Source organism: Artibeus jamaicensis, unplaced genomic scaffold (assembly GCF_021234435.1).
Source record: "Artibeus jamaicensis isolate MK-2021 breed Jamaican fruit bat unplaced genomic scaffold, CSHL_Jam_final scaffold_369, whole genome shotgun sequence".
Classification (NCBI taxonomy): domain Eukaryota; kingdom Metazoa; phylum Chordata; class Mammalia; order Chiroptera; family Phyllostomidae; genus Artibeus; species Artibeus jamaicensis.
Window position 1 is genome coordinate 9,981,034 of NW_026522042.1, and position 11,900 is coordinate 9,992,933.

Sequence of the window (11,900 nt, forward strand, 5' to 3'; positions counted from 1 at the left end):
GAAATGACTGTGGGTAGACAACTCTCTAATCTGTTGCTATGATCATGCTGCATGACAAGTCACCCTGACACTCAGTGGCTAATAACGACAGTTCATCACTTTTCATTAATCTATGGGCTGCCTGGACAGTTCTGCTGATGTGAGCCAGGGTCAGTGCATCTTAGTTAGGTTTGCTCATGGGTCTGCAGTAGGTAGGTTGATGGGCTGGTGAGGGGCTGGTGTAGAATGGCCTCAGCTAGGATGTCTCGTTTCAGCTCCATGTGGCCTCTTAGCCCCCACCTCTGGCCGACTAGCCCAGGCTCATTCCCATCATGGAATCATGGGCTCAGAAGAGAAAGCAGAAGCAAGCAAGTCTTCCTGAGGCCCAACTACCTGTTACAGTCACTCCCACCATATCTATCATCCAGAGAGGGTCACGAAGCCAGCCCTAATTCAAGGGTTGGGGAAACAGACTTCATCCCTTTCTAGGAGGAGTGGCAGTCACACAGAAAGGGATGTAGACATGGATGTGGAAGAACCATGAGCATTTCGGCAATCAGTCTATCACAGCAATCAACAGAGCTTTCTGGAGGCGGGCTCTTTGTAAGATGTATGGCCATGTGTGTGTGGCCACTACTCCACCTGGAAAGCAGTGAGGGGCTCCAGGGTTTAACGGTAACGAAGTGCTCACTACTAATACAAACAAAATAGGTGGCAGTATACATAAAACTGACTTGGAAAACACAGGATATTTTACTGAATTTGGTCATAAAAGAGAAGTTTAGTTATGTAACCTCTCAGCCTCAAATTCCCTGTCTGCAGAGTAATAATAAAACCTAACTTATAGGATCTCTATGAGAATTGTCTATCTATACAGATAGATAAATGCATCTCTGTCAAAGAGCTTACACGAATGTCTTCATTTAGTAACCAAATGTTAGCCCTCATGATTAGTGGCCAACGGCTGGTCACAGCAGCCCTGGCCTTGACTGACTCGTGATCAGACAGAATAAACAGAAAGTCTGATGCTTCAGACAAAGAGCATGAATTTCACCCTCACATGTCCTCAAAACCACTTTACGATTCATGACATGCCTCACAGATTGGTCTTAGTGACCATGTTGTCCCATGCTCTACATTAACTAATTCTTCTTGCTAACTAGGTCTTAACCCAGTTGTTCCTATTCACTGGAAAAGGGCACATGTGCTGTCAACATGGGAATGCCACTAATATTTTAATCACACATCTTTTTGAAGTAGTTATTTCACATTACTTTTTGTACCCTGTAAATCTGGAGCTCCCCAGGGGGAGGGCCTGGACAGTCTGGGTCACGTAGCTACTCTGCCTTCAGGGTGTGCTAAACTGAGTGGGTAGGGAGAATATTTCCTGGGAGTACGTCTTTGCCTGCAGGGCCCCTGCGTCCCTGATAGTCAGGACAGGAGCTGCAAGTGGAGGGCTGGGGTAAGCTCAGGCCAGCATAGCTATCCACTAAGCTCTGTGCTCCTCCAGGGCCAGAGAAATGAGGAAGCAGATTAATCCAACACCCAACTGTGAAACAGACTTATTTGACCTTGACCCCATAGTTAAGAGTACACAGTCTGTGCAGTTTCACAGAAATTAGTACTCACATACAAATACATATGCATACACATACACATTAGCCATGCAACACACACATATATGCACATACATAATTCTGAAACAAAAGTTTCCCCAAACAGTACTTTTGTAGATGCAATGCCCCCTGGTATTTCCTTGCTTGTTGTATTCTTTTTTATTTGTATTTTAATTTTTTGAGAAACTGCTCACAATCAGTGACATTGGTTGTGAAATGTTTGATTTTAAAAAACACTGATTTATGTGCCATAATGTAGGAGCATTGAACAAAACTTCTTTTGGCAGAATTTTTCTTTGTACCAAGAGGGCAGTGTCAGAAGGCTCCGTAGCAGAAGCAGTCTGGCACCGTGGTTAAGAGCTAGGAGTCTGCAGGGAAAATGTTTGGGCTCAAAACCTGGCTGGGTCACTTGTGTACAATGTGATTCTAGCAGAGTTATTTAATCCCTCTAGCTTTGGTTTCCTCCTGAAAAAACACGGATGACATTACCCTTTCATCACTGTTATGAAGATGAAGTGAAGTCACTTGGCATAGCACCTAACATGAAGTGACTTGGATAAACATCACCTATTATTGTACTATTCCCTCAGGAGCTGTTGTCAGTTCTTCACCCCCTGGTGGAGCTATTTAGTCCGCCGTTTTTCTGACCGTTTTTTTGATAACTAGGCAGCAGGGTGGTGCGTGACGGGACACAACACAGTCTTGGTAGAGAAAGGTCAGCACATCAGGGCAGCCCTGGGTGGGACCAGCAGGGGAGGGATGCTGAGGTGGGGGTGGGAGTTGGAGGAGAACCCCACTAGCCGAGAGAGGTCCTGAAGAAAGAAGTGGGGGAGGCTGCCAGCTCTTATATAGTTGTGCCCAGCACTTTGATCCTGTGGGTGGAAATGTTTCTTACAGGTCTCCATGATGTAGGTATAGAGAGATGGCCGTCTCCCCAACAGTGTGGCTCTATACGACATGTGACTAAACTTTCAGCAAACACAGAGAAAACCAGCTCCCACTGCTGATACCTGGTGAAGAAGAACCACCTCTCTGGCACAGGATCCCCTGCCTGGGTGGGCAGGCAGCCCAATGAGCAAACTGTGGGCCACATGTTGGCTCCTCTGTGAAACCTGCTCAGTCCCGCTGGTGACCCTGCTGGAACTCTTACTACTTCCAAATCACCTCCTTCAGAATCCAACCCTGGGGAGCACTCATCTACTATTCCCAGTGGTAGCAGGTCCTCAACTGTTCAAGCTAAATTAGATTTAGGGCACAGTCAAAATTATTTTGATTCCAAAGGTTGTGGCACTGAAAATGTACCCCTCAGATCTCTGGCTGCTGACAGCATCACTGACTGATGGCCCAGCCACTGCCCCTGGAGACCCACTTGTACTCCCACCACACAGTTCCCAGATGAGGACTGAGCACTGTGGGAGATAAAGGCAGGCCCATTCCTACAAGCCACAGGACTCCCGGGCTCCCCATCAGCTAGCCGAACGTTTCTTAGAAGTGTGCTGCAGGCGATGTTCTTCCAACAAGGCGTGCCTCCGTCCCTCTCTCCTTCCACAGGAGCCAGACTGGAAATACCGTCTGGTGGCTTTTCCCACCTTTCCTGCTTCCTCCTTTTCCTTACATTTCTTGTACCTTCTGGCACTTGCTTCTCAGCAGATCCACACTATAGAACCAGATTTGGTGAAGGAGGTGGGTGGTCAATCTGCTCAACACACATTTAGGACAAAGGCTAGAAGCAGCTATAAAATAAAGAAGATGAGCAAAAGGGGTCAATGAATATTGGTTAACTATTAAATGAGGTTCTGAAATAAAATGATGCCACTTTCTGCAGTTTGCCCTCATGTCTACTGGTTCCAGGGTACAGAGCGGACTTCCAGGGCATTCTGGGGAATGCCCAGAGAGACTCCTCACAAGTGCCTGTCTTAATCTCACGCTGCTCCCACTCCTGTGTCTTCACAGCTGCCTGCAAAGCTGCTGGAAAATGTTCTGTTGGCTCCACTGTCCATCCTGGGAACACCAAGGCCCAGACGTGCCCCAAGGGCAACTTCAAAGTACTCCAAATCCTCCAATTCCTTTTGAACCTCGACAGGCTGAATCATCCTCAGAGGCCAGGAGAGAAGAGGAAAGGGTAGTTTCCTCCCCAACTCCACGTCCTGATTTTGACTTGGACCTGCCTATAAGCATCTCTTATGACTAGATAAGGGAAATTTCATCCGATTCATGCCTCTTACTCATAAAGAGCTCAAAGTCAATCCAGGGGCCTGAGCAGGGACAAGAGGCCTTCTACCCCAGCTAAAACTTCCTATTGACATCCTCATCCAAACTCCCTTGGCCTTCTTTAGGTAACAAACAACTAAAATTGATTATGAATATCAAGGATATATTAACTCTATTTTCTTATTTTCTATATTCTTGATGCTCTGGCCCCTGGAGTCTTGCTGATCCTAGAGAAATTGGCCCTCTCAGGGCTAGCAAATTCCAAGAGATGGCAAACAATCCCGCTGAGAGCCTTTCTTTCGTCCAATACCTCCAAAGATCTCCAAATTCTGTCTCTAAAATGAAGATAACTGCTGATAGAATTAAACTAATTGAGAAGACATACATAAGACATTCTGTAAATGAAAGAGAGTTATTCCAATATAACGAACCAGCCAACCCAGAGCCCATACCTCTCAACTGCCTCCTGTACCAGGATCCCACAGGTTGAGCCACTGTCCCGTGCCCTAATCACTCTAGGGGACCAGGCAACCTGGGACAGTCCCTACACTCCGGAGCCTGCTGAAATTACTCAAACTAGCCAATCCTACTCTGCCCTGGCCAGTTTACCCAGTGCCATCCATTTCTTCCCCCAAACCCATAATCAAGGCTCTCGCTCATGCTGTCCCCTTATTCCTCCTGCCCCTGGAAAGACCCTGGTGCTTCCCTGTGGCCCCACAAGGATGGGGTGCCCGTGCCCGTGCAGTACTGTGTCACACTATCTTTTCATTGACCATCCTCTCCCGATCCGCTGGCCTCACCATAACAGACTGACGATAACATGTACACTTTACAACAGTCAGCTATTGAAGAGATTTTAATATGAGGGCATCTACACTATCAAGAGCCAAACCCCAATTTTTTCTGTTATATTTGAATAGCTCCCTTCTGTTTACAAAGTATCCCATGTATACCATTTTAACTCCTTTAATTCTATCAGCAATTGTCTTCATTTTAGAGGCCATTTGGAGATGCTTACATGGGGGCAACATTACTGGAAGAAATGCATGCTTTCTATGTAGCTCTCTGCGAGGTACAAGGGACAGAAGGCATAGCACAGGCTCTGAAGGGCTGGTTTTAGACAGGTCTCAGAACACACACCAATAAAAATAACAATTGCAGCCTCTCATACTGTGTGAGCATGTCCTGAATGCCAGACCCCGGAGGAGATTTCCATCCTCATGTCAAAGCTGGCTGAGGTGACACCCAGAGTACTGACAATTACTTGCCCTGGCTTACAGGTGACCTGAAATTAACTGGTTGACAATTTATTTCTCCTACAGTATTGGAGCTGCAAATAACCTGAGCAATCAACCCTCCCTCTTATAGATGAAGTAACTATGTTTCTGTGCTCTACTCCACCTGAAGCTTTTGCTATTTTTGAGCACTCTCTCAAAATAAGACATATGAGCCCTGATTTTGTTAAGTGACTTCCGAGTCTTGTGACCTATAGCCCCGGTATGTCATAAAAGGGAAGTGACACCTGTTACAGTAATCTCAAAGCCCATAATCCATCACACATACTTTGAAAGCACTAAAGGGAAATGTGTTACACTAACCAAACACACCTAGTGTATATCACAAGGCTTGCCTAAATATTTCCCATTTACACTATTTTGAGAACTGGCTTCCAGCCCAGTTCCGACAACAGTGTTCCAGATGAAGTAGAAGGCCAAGTGAGCATGGTAATTGAAAATACAATTCCCACCCCCAGAGGGCTGTCAGTTGCAAGTTTATTTTCTTGTGTGTGTCAGAGCCCCTTTTGAGCATTTATGAAGCATGGATTCTGCGATCATCTCACTTACTGGAAGGAAGTATGTATCCTATTAGGTTTCTAGAGGACGATGGTGTGCCGACTCTAAGCAGCCTTCCCTCAGAAGACTCTGCGGAAACTGTGCCCAGGAGCCCCTCCTTAGTCAGACTACCCCTCCCACAGCAAGCGCCTCGCTCTTGGCTAAGGAACAGATGCTGCGCTGCACTCAGCCTGGTGACATAGGTGGCGTTAAGAAGCTAAGGGTCCTGGACAACAGCAGTCACAACAGAACCATCTCAAAGACAGCTCAGGGGCACCAGGAGCTCAGGTCCTGGACACCATCCCACCATGTTTTTGGCTCACACACCTTGATGGCAAGGCTCCATCTTTGTGCATAGACCAAGTTGGGACCAACCTGCTGCATTCATTTGGCTGGGATGTTCTGAGCAACAAGCAATCAAACTTCAATGACTTGGATGAGTGCCATCTTTCTTTCCACCCTGTGTGCTTCTGTACCACGTCTACAACTTGAAGAAAAGGCGAATACCTGGGATGTGATATTTTCCAAGACTGAAGAGCTGGCTTAGATCCATTAAATTGCAGCTTTAAATTAATACATTCTATACTTTCCCTGTAAATCAAGGAAACAATATACCAAAGAACTGGAAAGAAAGTTTGGGGGCTCCTTTAAATTGTGCCCAAAAGTTACTAATTCTAATTTTGAAGAAGGAAAGGCTCTTGGTCTAAAGTCACTGAGTGTGTACGCCAAGCAAATTCAGTGGATTCTTTGGCATATCATTTGTGCTTCAGATTCTCCCAATTAGAATAATTTACTACATCAGATAAAGTGATAACTTTTATTTCAATCTGCAGCCATTCCATAATCTCATCAGAAAAAGCATAATATCACTTATAGTCATAATTCAATGTGCTTTCACAGTTATAGGGTGAACAACTAACCCAACTAGTTGTTCTTCTAGGTGTTCACTTCATTACTTCACCCATTGATTGGTTCAGCCTGGAACATAACAGCAGTATTGTAGGTCAGCTCCCTACCTCCTTCCCCAACTTCCATCTGAATCCATAAGTTTAGGGGCCCGTAAAAGAGGAAAAGTCTAAGTAAATCCGGAAAATATCATTGATCACATTCCTCAGTGGCTGTGTGTATTCGAAGGAGGGCATCACCAAGACTCCCTCGCTGGCCGCTGCCTGGTGGGTGGGTCAGGCAGCGGGTCGACAGTTTGTTACTGAAACTAAGCTGCGCACTCAGCACTGAAGGCCACGTGACTTGGGAATGAGCCTGGAAAGCAGGGAACTGGTTGCTCTTCATCGTGAACTTCTTTTTTTTCCCATTTTGCTTTGCTTTGTTTTTAAAATTATACAGACGTGGCCAGAATTTGAACCTGCACTGCCTGGATCAGACCATGAACAGCTCACTGCCTTCACTGGGAGGACGGGCCTCTGCTCCCACCCCAAGAAAAGGCTCTGCTTCCCTCCCACCAGCGGCCCAGCACAAGGTGGAAATGGCTTTTCCCGCATTCTCTGGCAGGAAATGTGGAACACGTGTGTGCGTGCATGTGTGCGCACATGCTTGATTTTTTAGGGGGGAGGTTTAAATGATTTTTCTGTCTTTGAGTTTCTAGAATAACCATTCTGGATGTAATTATTTACTAGGTTCTAGAATTCCTTTACAAAGTGGCACTTCAAGGCCTCCAACAACCTTGCTTTTTTTCTTTTTGTCTTTCTTTTTTTGAGGTATAATTGACATATAACATTATATTAGTTCTACTTGTACAACGTAATGATTCAGTATTTGTAAACACTGCAGACTGATCACCACAATAACTCTACCCACCATCCTTCACTGTACAAAAGCACAATTTTTTTTCCTTGTGATGAGAACTTTTAAGATTTACTCTCTTGGCAACTTTCAAATATGCAATTCAGTATTACTGACTCTCGTGCCCATGACTTACTTACGGCAGGGGGTTTGGACCTCTGCACCCCCCTCGCCCGTCTCGCCCCCTGCAATGCTCTCCAGTTATTTTGCCAATGAGGTTTAAAGCAATAGAACAATTGGGGCGTGTCCTTGAAGGAGGAATTTGTTCCTTTAGGCTTAATTGTATAATTGTTCAGAATCAGGGTGTGGTGAATAGACACTAAAAGGGAAGTTTATTTAGCTTAAAATTGAGAATAAGAGGGAAGGAAACATAATGCCAATCTGGAGATTTGGGAGAGGATTAGCAGCTGCTCTGCCTCCTTTGATGAAAAGGCTTAGCTTCCAGCAAGAGGAATTGAGGATCCATCTTAGGAAAAACTTTCTGACCCTTGTAAGTCCTGGCAACGTCTTACCCAAAGGGATTGCCCGGTGCACCTCTAGATTTTTAAATTTTTTTTAGTGTGATGTTGTTTTTGTAAATTTGTCTATTTTTTTGTTATTCATTCTAAGTTGTAGAAGTTTTAGGCTTGTTTTTCCTTCATTACTCAAGAAATATATGTTTAGTGTAGAACAAAAGTGGAAAATACTAATAAGCAATGAGAAAAAAAAATTATCTGCAATGCCACTGCCCAGAAATAAGCTCTGTTATCATCTGGGGGCATGTGTTTTCAGAAATTTCAGACATTTCTCTCTGGGAGACTAGTTAAGCAAATGCTCGTACAGCCATAAAATTATAGCCAATAAAAACGATACACATGTGATACACCAACCCTGGGCCTGGTTTAGGTGTTTCTGCAGTTTGCTCTTTGGTTTCATCTCTGGCCTTGGCCCTGGCAAGTGAAAGAGCTGAATGCCAAGTTGTTCACTATCTGGCAACCTTGTACTTGTGCATGTCCAAGTAGTTGTATGGGGCAACAGGTTACCACTGTGTCTACAATAATGTCAGAGATTTCAGGCATACCATATTTTTCGGACTGTAAGACGCCCCCCCCCCCAAATTTGGGAGGAAAATGCAGCAGCAACCCTGATCCTGCCTCCTGTGACCCCACTCCAGCACCACCCCCACCACAGAGAGCCAGGTAAGCTACATTCAAACTACAAGATACACCCCCCTTTCCTCCCAAATTTGGGGGGAAAGGTGTGTCTTATAGTCCAAAAGATACAGTAATCAGATTTTGTGCTAACATATGAATATTCACCTAAAAATGTCCATGGCATTTTAGATGTAACCTGGAGGGAAAAATCCCTATATGTGCTTTACATACTGAAATTCTAAGAGTACAAATACTCCAAGTATAAATATAAGTATATATAGTAAATATCAATATATATAAAATGTATGAGTAAAATGCTATAATAATTAGGAATGATAATGAGTTATTGATTTTATATACTAAACTGATTATTGGAAACTTTTAAAGTTAAATAAGGAAATGGTTTGCAAATATTAAACTATTAACAGAATATTGACATAGAACAAACTAATCAAATATTAATAGAGAATGAATTAATTAGGTAACTGAGGAAGATCATGATATCCTTTCTAAATCAAATCATGATTATAACAATTTAAATAAGAAAACTAGTTAGACGGATATTCAGCCACTTAATTCTATTTGGCCATAATTTCTCTTAAGAAAAAGTGAATTCTTCACTTTTTTGTTGAATAGCAACTTTATTTCTTACACTTAAATGCTGATGAAAAACCATTAAGAATTCTATTAAAGAAAATACAATATTTCAATTAACAACTATGGTAACTGTATTTACTCATATACTATTTAAGTTTCTAAAACATAACTTGAAAACACCCAGCATGCGTGTGTAATCTTAGTACAGTGGATTCAACATCCAGTATACATGTTACATGCATCAAAGCTTGATTATCATAGTCATCATCATCATTGTCATCATTGTCACATTTCGTTTCAATTCATTTTGATGATTCACTGGCAGTATTTTGTGATGACACCATATTGGTGGTAATAAGAATGTTTTTGGAACCAATTAATGGTGGATTAATCAGAACATTCTGAATGGCTGATGTTGCAGGAATTGATACTTTTACAGCTGGGGACTGCAAAGAGGCATCTGTACCGTAAACCTCTGCCCTGTGAGGGACATCGAAGTCCCTACTTTAGTTGAAACTGACATGGTTTGTGGGGTTGGTGTGCCCAGTACTTGGTCTGCTAGTAACTGAACCAACACTTAACTGTGGAACTGTTATTCTTCCTGCAGAAGTAGCTGACTTTTTTTGCAAAGACTTAAGTCTATAGTTTGGAGCAGTCAATCAATATCTATCAGGTGGCAATCTAGGGCCCAGATATGGCTTGATCAATGGCAAATGGGTTTGATTTCTTTGCCTTGCAACATCTAATAAAAAATCTCTTGGGGGAGGAGAGGTGCAAGACTGGTCAGCAGAGCACTGGTTTGCCCATTGTACATCATCCGCATCAACAGTGGCTTTTTTTTAGCACGGCTTGAATAAATTTTCGCATCACCTAGAACTGTGGTCACGTATTGGAAGGCAAACCCCAACATCTAATTTATGACTCTTGGTTCATGTTCTGTAGACCCCACATCCTTCAGGATTCGTGCCATCGTCTGTGCATCTTTCGGCATGCTCTCGGGAGAAGCCATCTTGCCAGACTCCATGATATCCAGTGATCAGACTTCTCAAGCTAAATCACCCACACTAATGTATTTCAGTTCTGATCTTGCTGGAAGTTCTTTGTCTAGTGCTGTTTTTCCAACACCTGGTGTACTGCAATGTCTCTGTAAACCTTGGCGCAAGGGCTCTAAATACAACCGGAAGCAGCCGGATGGGGTGGCGGCTGGCAAATGCCTTTGGCCCTGGGGGCCCTGCATCACGCTCTCGACCCACCTCTGCTTTCCAGCCACCAACCCTTGGTTACCGGGCCTACTATGATGCACTTTCGTTGCAGAGTCCAAGTTCACGTTTTTTTAAAGGTGAATTTAAACAACTGTGTAAACTCTTGCCACCTTAAAATTTCATAAAAAGTTCCCAAGTCGTGAACCATAACACCCATAATGAAACATTTTTTCCAGACATAAGAAATATAGACTATACATCATACAACAAGGTGTCATAGAAAAATGGGCCCACAGGACACACTTTGTTTTCATTAATCTAATTTTTAAATTATAAACTTCCTAAAAAATTCTCTATTAAAACAATTCTTTATAGTCTTGGAGCTCTTACAGAAGCTATCATTTTAAATAAAAAGCTCACTGAAATTATCACCATAGCTCCCAGTCCTTTTCAATAAAGATAAAGGGTTTTGAGATTTGCTAACATTATGGATCTTGGATAAAAAGCTCCTCCTGGAAAACACAGTGCTGAAACCCTTGACTGAATTACACTCTGCTATGCACCAACCGTTGGTGACATTATCACAGTGGCCCTCTCTTTAGTACTGAAATGTGCAGGGTAATAGCGGAAAGAACTATCAGTTGCCAGCTCTGAAAAACTATCATGTTCCTAGAATATAATAACAAAATTTAAAATTTTGACTATTAACTATTAACAATGACACTATAATAATTCAAACATTTGCATATAATTTCAGGTTTATTCTTTTTCCATTTCCACCAATAACTTTATTTTTCTAATTCTTTCTTATTGTTATTCTAGTACAGTTGTCCTGATTTTTTCCCCCTTTGCCCCACCCCTGCTCCCACACTCCAACCCCACACCGTTGTCCATGTCCGTAGGTCGTTCAGACATGGTCTTTGATTAGTCCCTCCCCCTTCTTTCCACCTTTATTTCCCTCCCCCTGACCCTCTGGCAGCTGTCAGTCTGTTCTATGTTTCCACATATCTGGTTCTACTTTGCTCATTTATTTTGTTCATTAGATTCCTCTTACAAGTGAGATCACTTGGTATTTGTCTTTCACCTTCTGGCATACTTCACTTAGCATAATACTCTCGGGTTCCATCCATGCTGTCGCAAAAAAGGCAGGAATGCCTTCTTTCTTTGTGCTGTGTAAGTATTCCATTGTGTAAACGCACCACAGTTTTTTGATTCACTCATTTACTGGTGGGCACTTAGGCTGTTTCCAGCACTTGGCTATTGTAAGTAGTGCCACTCTAAACATTTGGGTACATAAGTTGTTTTGAATTGGTGTTTCCGGATTCTTAGGGTATATTCCCAGCAGTGGGGTCACTGGGTCAAAAGGAAGTTCCATCTTTGAGGAAATGTCATACCGTTTTCCACAGTGGCTGCACCAGTCTGCATTCCTAACAACAGTGCATTAAGGTACCTTCCCTTTTCTCCACATCCTCTCCAACACTTGTTTGATTTATTAATATCTATTCTGACAGGTGTGAAGTGCTATCTCAT

General features: G+C 43.2%; 1 pseudogene; it reads right to left on the reverse strand.

The window, feature by feature from the left end:
- Window positions 1–612: 612 nt before the first annotated feature.
- LOC119036979 (transcription initiation factor TFIID subunit 9-like) lies at window positions 613–10,192 on the reverse strand (annotated as a pseudogene).
- Between the last annotated feature and the right edge of the window lie 1,708 nt (window positions 10,193–11,900).